An 11,771-nucleotide genomic window follows, 5' to 3' on the forward strand; every position below is an offset into this window, starting at 1 on the left:
AATGGAGACCATTCATTAAGAAGGTGGGGGATGGGGGTGTGTCGAAGCCACCGGTCTGCTCCACTGTCTCCCTGGGAAAATAAATATATACACAGGCCATTATTTGTGCATTTACGAGGTGGCACTGCAGCCACGATCAAGGGCTGGTTCTCATGCTACAGAGATAATATTAGCCTCTTCAGGCATCTGCGGACTCGAGCGGAGAGCTATCACTGGGAATGAAGAGGTTAGCCTGGCTGCCTGTTAGGATGGCTGGCAGGCTGACTAACAGGCCAGGCCAGGCTGTCTCTCACTCAGAGCTGTGGATGTACTCAGTGGAAGCAATTGATACCATTGTTTTATGGAGAGGAGGGTGGAGGAGGATTAAGAATCAACAATAGGGCCCTTTCACTGGAAATGTCAGCCGTCACGCCGGGGGACTGTCCGACTGGGCAGAGACACTTTCGTAAAAAGCCAAGGTACAAAACGACTGTGGAAAATAATATGAAACCCTGTGATGGCCACAATGAAACGCTGTGACGTGGGCCAGAACACTCACATGCCAAATGGTCGAAATGCATTCTCAAACATGGGACAACAGTCGATGGGAAACATTACAACACTGATCATGTGAGACCATGTCAAACAGAAAGACAAGGCTTTCTATTTATAATACCGTTGTGTGTAATCTGCTTGTATATTTAAAAAAAAAAAAAAAAAGCAGTACAACAACTATGTCAATGATTTCCAAGGTCTACCAAAACAGTCTATTGCTTGAAACACATTTCCGATCAATAACCAGGATAATAGGCTATATGGGTCTTTAGCTCAGCCTCATTAGGAAAAAAGGAGACAAACGTGGCCTGATTCTTCAGGCAAATTAACGCAGCGAGGAACCTAAAATATCACAACCGATGATCCATTCTGGGACATTTTATCATGAGACTACACAATGGAGAGATACAAAGTTCTTTCTCTGAGTGCTTTGATAACCCTTGGACCTCTTTGAAAATCTCGCTGTGAAGGTTTGAGGGGAATATAAACAGCGAGTTGAAGCGAGGTACCCTGCCGCTTTAAGGCTGGGATGAAACCAAGTTATTCTACCACTCTGACCTAATTGCTCTCTCGCTCTCCCGACATGAACACTGGGAGCTGTGCACTCTGACACGTAAAGATTATTTAATACCATCAAAGCCATAAAAAGAGGAATAAAAGGAGGCGGTGTAAAATAGGGGGAAAGTTAACCCTCACGTGGCCGGCAAGGGCCAGGCTGGGCCAGTGAGCGGTGTGGAAAAGCAGCGGAAAAGAGAATCAGTATGCACAAGCAGGCCCGTTTGAACTGCCGCCGGCCAACGCGAGTGGAGCTCCCACATCTCAACATCACAGCAGCTCCACTCCCCCTCCAAAAAAAAAAATCCCACTCGGCTTCAGCTACACTCTCCTGGTATCGGCTCCCACCCTTATTCTCTCCTGTTTTTCCCACACTCGCCCCAGTCCCTAAGGCAATGACTACGTCATTGGGCACTACAGCCAAACCACTGTAATATCCCAATTTATTTCTACTTATTCTGACAGAGTCGGGCCTGTTTCATTTAGGTCAAGACTGGTTTTATTAGTGTAAAGATACACTGCTTGGTTCCACTGGGACTCCATTTGTAGCTTCAGTATATACAATTATTTCTGTATTTGTCCAAAAATGTTTTGCTGACAAATAGAACCATTCTTAATGGCAACCTCAGCAAATTGGAAATGAACACATGTAAACATCAAAACTAATTCTGAAAAACCAAACCCATTGTTTTTTCCTACTCAGAGCGAGGAAACCTTTGCAGTTTGGTTTTCACTTTGAGCCCTTCCTACTCCAGACACAGAGCTACTAGCACTGAAAATCTGACAGCATGTGGGTGGGACTGGCTAGAGGTGTTTACCGTTAAGCAAGCGCTCGGTGACATCTCCAGGGTGCCCTGCCATTGCGGGGAGCGTGTCTCATCTGTCAGTGCCTGATGAGTTTGTGCTGCACAGCCACAGCCTCGTGAGTCAGCCTGGCTCTTCAGCAACAGGGGAGCTAGCTGCTGTGGCGGGACTGTGTGCAGACCACTACAGACCAACTTTAAGCAAACCAAACCACTCGACACACCCAGGGCTTTTTCAGAGAAAGCTAGACCTGTGCCAAATGTTGCATTGAGCATATCTCTAAAATCTGAAAAAAGTAAAGAATATGTTTCCTCCTCCCTTGGTTGCTAAATTCACACTTTCACCTCCAACTTTTGGTGATTAACACATGATATGAAGGATGCTATCTTGTGTCTGAGATCAAAACTATTTGCATGATTCAATGATATGATGACCTACTGAGCAGTACAGTTGACACCATCTATCACACCTGATAGTAATACGAGGAAGGAACACTTGCCATCTACCGTGCCATGCAACGTGAAAATAGGTCACCCGGAATTTGAAAATTCAACCTCTGAAGTCAATTCTGGTTTTACACCATTACTCCGAGAGGTAAAGAAAATCATAATCTGGAGAAATCTATTGAATCCAACTGCCTAATAACCTGCACAAATATTTCTCCAAATTGTGACCCAATTCTAATTTTTTTCATCTGTTAAAAGTCATTTATTCCACAAGTGAAGAGGGAAAAAAACTGTCAACAAACATGGCAAAGAAAACTGACAGATTGAGTGTTTGTGAAGAGCAAAGAATTTTCCAAAAAATTTCCCTTCCAGTGTCACTCACACTTGACTTTACAATCTGCAGAGGAAGGAGAAGGCCGTGGTAAGGGAGTGGGGGGTTGATTGTGAGCGGGCACACTGAGTTTGCCACTGCCTGCACCATGATGACACATTTAGTACCATGTGAAACCAAAGCGTGCGATGCCTTTAACTGGCATTGTTCACACAAGTGGAGAAGCAACTTCCCGTTGATGTGTGTCAGCGAGAGATTTGACAGTATCACAGAAAAATCTCGCCTTGTGCAACACAACTGCACATACAACACAGGGCAATTTAATGTTTAGAAAAACACACTTAAGTGAAAGATTGTTCACTTTTGAATATGTTATTGTAATCAACTAATAAACTATTATTTATCTCATATCTGCTCTACAAGGAGGCAGCATGAAAATAATTTCATAATTTCTCTAAACCTCTCTCACTAAGTTACATTTATTTATGAATGCTTAGATTATAATTGTCAGATCACTACAGGTGCAATTAAAGATTATTTTCATTATCAATCAATCTGTGGATTTTTTTCTTCATGGTTTTCACTATAAAATGTCATAAAATTGTATAAAATGCCTGTCAAAATCTCCCAGAACCAACCAATTTACCATAATTTGCCATTTCAGAAAACAAAACCATAATTGAGCATCAAAACAGTTGCCTATAATTTTTTTCTCATCTACTCAATTACTAACCATTGATTTCAGCTCTTCCTTACCTTTGACACAATCTTTATATTTTTAGAATTCAGTGAGGGACATGACATCTAAATTTTACTATCAAAATCTTTATCAAATGTGACAGTTTAGTGGGCAGGTAAACAATCTGCATTTAGCCCCAACCTTTCCAATTATTGGAGACGGCACAACATTTTAACTGTGAATCACACCAAGAGAGTAGGTGACAGGGTGGGAAAACCCTCAAACACACCAAATTTCCCACACAGTGACATGGCCTCTAACGTATCTTGCTCTGAATGTAACAGGTTGTCACAGAAAAGGGCATCTTCTTTCCACAAAAAAACACCTCTTTGCACTGCCATGTCTGCAGCCAGTATCATAGGAGAAGAGAAGGGAGATGTCATAAAGACTGAAGTATCATAAAAATCAATCAACAAACAATTAACCAAATGCATGAAGTGCACAGATCGGATTGCTCAAATAAAACGGGAACATTTTAAAAAGACTTGTCACAGCTTTAAATGGAGGTTAATAAGCTCCATGCAGACTGTCATCTGTGCTTTTACAAGACAACATTTTACAACTGCAGGTTTTTGATGCTGCAGGGTATGTAACTCAAATGTTGTAACACAGTCTTGACATTTAATTTGCAGAGATGCAGACACCTCAAACTGCCACATTATCTTGACAGGGGTTAATCGGTGGTGTTAACAAATTGGGGGAGATCAGCTGTCAGCTTGTAGTGGTACTTAAAGGCTTGATTTAAAAAGAAGAAGGAGCAGGGGAAAAAGACAGAGGAATGCATGTGTGTTTTGGCTCATCAAGTGCTCAGCTCAGTATTAGAGCACATCAGAAGAATGCAGGCTGTGGTTGCCCCTCATTGAGCTGTCTGTTTATCCGTTTACAGCACACTGAGGAGAGGACGTGGGGTCTGGTATGATCGATATTAACAGCAGAGTCCACTAAACACTCGAACAAAGTTAACCTCAAGCGTACAGGGGAGCCCACAACGAAGCAATACTGACCAAAAAAATTGCAAATGCGGGGGAGAAAAAAATACATATTTCTCCACATTCCTGTGTCCTGACGCTGCAAAAACAAACTAGCTGTTGACGGAGTGTTTGCAAAAGACAAGACCGACAGCACGACGTGTTTTTAACTCCACATATCGGCGCTTTTCTTAAGTGACAAGCTAGATGGTTAACAGAATGGCTCTGCTAATTGACTCAAGGAAACTGTCAGCGCTGAAATACAGTAATGTCTTTACAAGCTAACTTACACTGAACCGGGGAGCGTTAGCTTTGCATGCTAGCTGCTCTAACAACCGTCGTATCCACTGATTTAGCGTCGCTCGGACGGACACGTTATAGTTTCTTTTTAACAATGTCAACGTGAACTTAGAAATGAGTTTCGGACTGCATGTTATTCAGCCCCTTCCTGACAATGAGCAGCGTTTAATAAAAAAAATCCTGTCATGACCGTGGCCATGCATGACGCATTCAAAATCCTCCAGGTGAAAGGGCGACAGTTTTTATACCCGGTTAGCCTCCCGTGGAGGCTCAGAGCTGGACGCATGCTGTCAAATGTTGACAAGCCTTCAATGACAAGTGGATGGTAATACCTGGGACCTGTTGACTCCTCCTCCCCGGTCCCCTCGGGCTGCTGGTGGAAGTTCAGCCGCGCATCTGCTTTTCTCCGCCGTGATATTCTTTTCAAAGTTTTCTGCCGCCGACTCTCATTCTCCAGACAGCGGCTTGGCTCTCACGGTCGCTGAGGGAAATTAGCTCCCCACTTCCCCAGCGCCACCACCTCCGCCCGCCCGCCTGCCCGTCCCCGGCAAACCGTAGGTAAAGAGGCGGCGAGCCGTTTTCACAGAGCAGGCAAGTTTGGCACGGCTATCGCAGAAGCAACCATTGCAGTCACCTTCTCTGGCTGTGAAAGCCAACACCAGCTCTGACCCCGCCCCTTTCCTTTTAGGAGGGCCAGTCCTCAAAAAGTGGATGATGTCCTGCTCTCGCCAGATGTGCTCACTGCTCTGCTCAAATGATGCGAGGCAGTAGAACAGCTTAGATTTCACCTTTTCGTATAATGTCCCAATAAAATGTACAAAAGTCCCTGTTGTTTTCTCAGCTGAGGAGCCAAAGAAACAATTTCTCCCTTTCGTGTGAGTCTCTATTTGACTGTGTAATTACACTATAGAACAATGTGTATGCAACAATTTTTGTTCCTGGGTAGTAAGTGTTATTTCCTAATTGGGTATACCTAAAAAGGATAGAAAATTGCTATTATTCCCTATTATTTGCTTTTGTAACCGGGACAAAGATATGAGTTTTGCACATTTTCATTCACATGAAGTCAGAAAAAACACCATGTAAATCAAAATTAACATGTATTTATACTAAAGTTATACAAAAGTGACCACAAATGATTTAGAAGAGGGAGATTTCCGATTATACTGTAAATCACTTTCACAAATAGTCTCCCAGTATTGTATCCAGTGATTCATATGTCGTTTTTTTCTGACTTTATGTTAATAAAAAATGGGCAAATTCATCTTTTATCCTGTTTGAAATAGGTGCATTTCAAAATATCACTACCCTGGCCACAAAAGCAAAGTTTGGTGGGAATAATAGCCATTTTCTATACTTTTTAAGGTATAGGTAATTAGAAAATAAAACTTACTATCCAGTAACGAAAAAAGAAGTACATAATTTGTTACATGGTGTTATGTAAATGGTATGTTAAAAGTAATGCAGCCAAACACAAGCTTGCAACAGAGAGTGTAGCAAGCCAAAAGGAAAACAGAGCAAAATGTACTGCTAATTTTACACAAGCCTCAAAATGTGAGGAATGTTGGCAAAACATGGATAGGGAAAAATACCAAGCAATAATAGATTTTAACAGTTCAAAGATAAGCAGCAGTATATTTGTGTAGCGATAAAGAGCCTATAACGAATACCTGCATTTTCTGCCTTTAAGTAAGATAGACTGCAAATGGGGAAATATAATGATTAATACTTCTATTGATAAAGTAAATTATTTTGCTTTGGCAATCAATAGAGAAAGGTTACATTATGTAGAATATTGCATAACAATCATGAACTCAATTTGCTGCACATTTATAACTGTTCTAGTGATAATGGCTTCACCCTATAAACACATGTTTCAGCATCATGTATGGCTGAGGCTTTACAGGAAGATCTCATAGGAAATCTATTTTCCTTTACAGGACTTTATCTTTTTTGTCAAGTCTTAAAAATGTGGCATGCATAAAAAAGCCAACCCCATATCCTCACAGTGGGACATCAGAGACACTGGGGAATTTTCCTATTTTATTAAAATATGTATCTTTTGTATAAAACTTTAAACAATCTGGCCCCTCCTCTCCATTGCGTGACTATGCCTCCGCATCCTGCTGAGAAAACCATTAAAGCCTCCAAAATATCTTCCTTCAGAGATTGTACCATAATCTTTTGTTGTACTGCATTTGGGCAGTGAGCTCCTTCTGCTATATCCACCTCTCCGAAGACCTCTGCACCACATGACATAGTTTCAGTTCCATCAGTGGTTTTAAAGCCACTTTATACTTTTACTTTACACACTTTTAATCCAAAAAGATTATCAAATGTCTTAAATTGTAAATATGAAGTCCTGTTGTGTGTTTTCTTTTTTTATGATGGATGTCAGCAGTGTGTTTAATTTTCATTTAGCGCTCAACTGTTACAATTTAATATATATCTGCTAATACTGTACAATATTGATAAAATGAAATAAAGAAATGAAGCTTGTAACTGAATTGTTTCTGAAATATGTAAGAAATTCTTAAAGATAATACTGGTTATGTTGCCGTCACTTGTGTGTGCATGCATACATATGCACCTGTATGTTTACTAATCTATCATCTTTAAAAATAAAATGTGGCAATTTTTGTATTCTGTTAAAAATCTATTTTATCATATTGTAAAGACATCTCTTCTTTTTACATTTTATTAACTATGCAAATAATTGGTTGCTCAAAACATAAACAACAGTTTGTTCAACAATTAAAATGATTGATTTTGGCAGCTTTAATTTTCTCTTGGATATGCCTGTGTATGTGTGTGTGTGTGTTGGTGCAAGATGTGCGTGTATTCGTGAGTGTGTTTGTGTGTAAGGGAGTTGTGTGTGCCAGGGGAAAGAACAGGTTCTCTCCTGTCCCTCAGATATGACAGCTACACTCAATAGCTTTCCGCCCCAAAAAGCAAAGTTTTGTGACAGGTGGTAGATGTGAAACCCCTTGTCCCATATGATTGGACAAAAGGCCACAAGACAACTAGTGACATGCTTTGCCTCCGTGTTACCTTCTCAGTTGCTTTCCGTCTTTTTTCTGGGAGCACTGACACAGCTACAGAGAGAGTGCCAGCGACAGTATCCTCCTTGTTTCCCCTGCTGCCTTTAAGGCTTTCTTTTACAAAAGCTGTGAGTGCTACTAAGCTGCGTCAGTTGTCACACAACTGACGCGAGTGAGGAGTGCTTTGGGGGGGGTGCGTTGGTTGTGACATGGGACACACAGGCATGCAAGTAACCACTGACTGAAGGAGTCATCAAATGCTAAAAGTATGTACTGATAGAAGTAGCTGCTGTCATAACAGAGTGGTTGAAGAGATGGAGCTGTCTAATGTCACTGCTTTCTGACAGGTGGAACTGGGGGACGGGCATATGTGTGTATAAGCATGTGTTTATGTAGACTGCATGGGCTCGCCTTCATTCACTTAACTTCGATGTGGGGATTTGTATTGAGTAGAGTTGTGTTTCCTCTACATATCTAGGTTGGCTAGGAAGGCCTCTGGGGTCTCCTTAGCCCAGCTGCATCCTCCACTTGTAGCCAGGTTTACACTGGAAGTTACTGGAGTTGAATCTTAATGGCTTTCCAGTCTAGTATAGCTCCCCTCTACTCTGAGATACAGATATAGACCGCTTTTCAGCATGTATTGTATATGCCATAAGGACATGTCAAGCATAGTGAAAAGCCATGTGATGCCTGTTGTATGTAATGCTTTACATAGACTCCCTGTATGCAAGTAAACCTTCAGAATGTCAAGCTTGACACAGTGGCTTGTAAGACACATGCATTAGCTTGGTGTCAGGCTACTGTACAGACAGAGAAAATCAGAATGTGGACACGCTTCAAAGATCCAAGATTTTTAATGCTCCATTCTCCATTTTCAGGATTTCCACGGAGCAACAAAGAGTGACAGACGAGCCTGACACTGACATGAAGGATTAAGTATGCATACAGCACATGTGTCCCTATGCTTTTGGATAGTAGAACATTCACTAACGTCTAGTGGTGTTTCTTTTCAAGTTGGGATTACTGGATCCATTACCTCACTGGTTTCCAGCCCAAGGGTCAGGATCCCCAGAGGGGTCAGAGGATAAACAAGAGGGATCCTGAGATGATTATCAAGATAGAAAAGCAAACAAAATACTCCTGCTGCATGAAATTATGTGTATTTGTCCAGTCTGGCCTATAAAGCTGGCCATTCTGTTTATTTTTTGTTTTTTTGTTATTTACCCAATAGTTCTTATCAACATTATTCAAATAAAGTAAGGGGGGAAAATGTAATATTTGGTCAGAGTGGTCACATATGCAACCTGTCATGTTGGTTCAAAAGTGGACATTGCTCTCTGTAGCACTGACATAGTTTGACATTTTGGGAAATGCGCTTATTTGTTTACTTGGATCTCTCATCTCTCATGTCTGCACATTAGATATGAAGCCACAGATAGGAGCCAGTTAGTTAGCTTAGTTTAGCATTAAGACTGGAAACAGGAAAAACACCTAGCTGGGCTTTGCAGTGTTATGTGCTGCACTATGAACTATTGATGGATTTAGGTTACCTTAGGACAAAGCCAGGTTTGCGGCTTACCTCTTTTTTCAGTTGTAATGCTAAGCTAGGCTAACCAGCTGCTATCTGTGGCCTTATATTTACCATACAGACCCGAGAGTGGCATCAATCTTTTCATCTAATGCTGGGCAAGACAGAGAATATGCCCCTATTTGCCAAAATGTCAAACTAATTCTTGAAGATGTCACCAGCCTAAAAGATTAGCAATGGCAACTACTGCATTACTTCAAGAGGCACAGTGTCCATGTTCTCAGTGGCCTTATAGTCCCTGTAGTTATTGTTACAGGACTGTAGTGGAGTGTCTCTCTCATGTTTTATTTTACGAGGCACCTGGTGAGCCCCTTAGCAGGTGCTCAGTTTCCACCACTAAACGTCCAGCGTGAAAGTCCAGTGCTATTTCCAAAGTGTGGTAACATTAGCCAGGCTGATCAATGCTTTCACCCTCAGCATGGGGCCACATACCTCATGTCACAGCCTGCTACACAGAGAAAAAGAGAGGGAGGCTGAGACAGGGGGCCCTCCTCTGAGCGGGGTGTCACCCACACCCAAGAGAAACATTTCCAGTTCCCAGAATGTCAGTGGACAATTACAGTAGGGCGTCTAATGCACCGGGGCAACATGAGAGCCCTGGGGCCTGACGTCAGAAAGGCCGGCAGTCTACCAGCCCTCCTTGGGTATAGATTTGGAATGGATCATAGACCCAGCAGACTGGCGTAAGGAGCTAGAGAGACTTGAAGGTGAGTAGGTGCCAAGGCTCAGTGGTCATTCACCATCCACAGAGTCCTTTGACTTTTAATTCCTCCAGCCTGCTGCTGCCTGCCTAAAACCACATATTTATTTGGAACTCCCAGCAGCCAGCCATTCATCACTCTGCGACCCCTTTATTAGCTTGTCATCCATAGTAGAGAGTAATGGTGAAACCGTCAAGCAGCCACCATGGAGAGCACTTCACGGTAAGGCTGAAGGCTATAAGAATGGTCTAAATAAAAGAGCTTTTCTGGGTATGTAACATTAAGATGAAGATATCAGACCAAACCCTGCCAGTAGCTGAATATGCCACCCTTGTCTGTAAGTGTGTCTGGATAGGCTTGCTGAAAAGCTACATAACTTTCACATTGGTTCACTTTATGGCGCTAGGTTGTGAAGAGTAGAGAAGAAATGAGCAAGGGGAGGAAAGAGAGTGCAGATGAGATTGTATCAGATGCATGGAAACAGTTAGCCAAGCCCCAAAGCCTCCTTTGAACTGCAAATGGTTGTTAAGAAACAGCTTTCACTCAGAACACATTCAAATAACATGCCACCAACATGCAGGAGGGCACAGAATCACACATTTCCACACACACACCACCACTGCCACCACACACGGGGACAGCCCTTCAAACCCACCCACATCCCTACATAATCTCACCTGCAAGAGAGAAAAGCCATTATACAGTTTAATTTTCTCTTTCTCATTTTTTCCCCTCCTGGCAAAAAAAAAAGGAGAAAAAAAAGATGATTTTTCAAACCTCTGACAGCCGAGCCTTTCGCAGGATTTAGTCCATCTGAAAACATGTGGTAAGCCTTGTGGAATGTTTCAAATGATTCCCAGATGTGGGCCGCAGACAGGTTTAACCCATTCTTCTCCCACTCAGCGGCAGGGAGGAGGTATAAAAGAGGCCTTGCTGGGAGAAAGTCTGAGCAATATCAAAAAAACTTTTATTCCTCTCCGTCGATTTTTGTTACTTTCAAAGCATTAGGGCCCACTGAACTGTAGCTTAATGTAATTTGCCGTAAAGCTAAAAATGGAAGTCCTCCTATGCTGCATTACCCAAGAATAAAGAATGCGAGAGCGCTGCTTTTTCCAGATGACTCAGCAATCGCAGGGACCTGACAAAGTTAAGGAAAACACCTTTGTGAGGGACAATTCATATTCCTGACGAGGTTAACTCCTCTCTGTATTTCTCAACATACTGTTTTTCATGACTTACTCCCTTGCAAAAGAACCTGTAAAAAGCAGAGCATTTCTCACGTGTCAGCTCTAAATCTGCATTTCTCAGGGCATTCAATATAGTCTGCAGAGATCTGGCAATACCATATTAAGAAATACAAGACTTAAGCTTACTTAATGCTCCACTTGAACTTCATCATTATTGTTTACATGGTATGATTAAGCAGGAACTCAAAACTGGATTGCTGGATTATTTTGTGAAGGACATTGTTGTTGTAGTAACACTCCCAAAGATGGCGGTTTTGATGAGATACGGAGGGAGGTAACAGAAGAGCCAGACAACTAAACGGGGTGGAGAGAGTGAGCTGCTTGATATCCTATGAGCAACAAACTCAAGTGACCCCATTCCCTCCTCTCCTCTCCCTCTCTATCTCCAGCTCTGTCATTCCCTCCCTTCCCTCCACCTTTTTTCTCTCTTTCTGTCTCTCCTTTCCTCTCTCACCAGCCTAGCCAACTATAAAGCAGTTGTCCAACACACCCGTCAGCCCGCCAGCCAGCATGTTGG

General features: G+C 42.2%; 1 protein-coding gene across 3 annotated transcripts in view; it reads right to left on the reverse strand.

Annotated features, from left to right (window-relative positions):
- Positions 1–5,306, reverse strand: part of raraa (retinoic acid receptor, alpha a) — a 146,945-nt gene extending 141,639 nt beyond the window's left edge. For all 3 annotated transcript variants that reach the window (XM_062443238.1, XM_062443237.1, XM_062443239.1), the window contains exon 1: positions 5,010–5,306. The gene's annotated coding sequence lies outside the window, so the exon portion shown is untranslated. The remainder of the gene's footprint in view (positions 1–5,009) is intronic.
- Between the last annotated feature and the right edge of the window lie 6,465 nt (positions 5,307–11,771).

Source organism: Scomber scombrus, chromosome 21, assembly GCF_963691925.1.
Source record: "Scomber scombrus chromosome 21, fScoSco1.1, whole genome shotgun sequence".
In the NCBI taxonomy this organism is placed as follows: domain Eukaryota; kingdom Metazoa; phylum Chordata; class Actinopteri; order Scombriformes; family Scombridae; genus Scomber; species Scomber scombrus.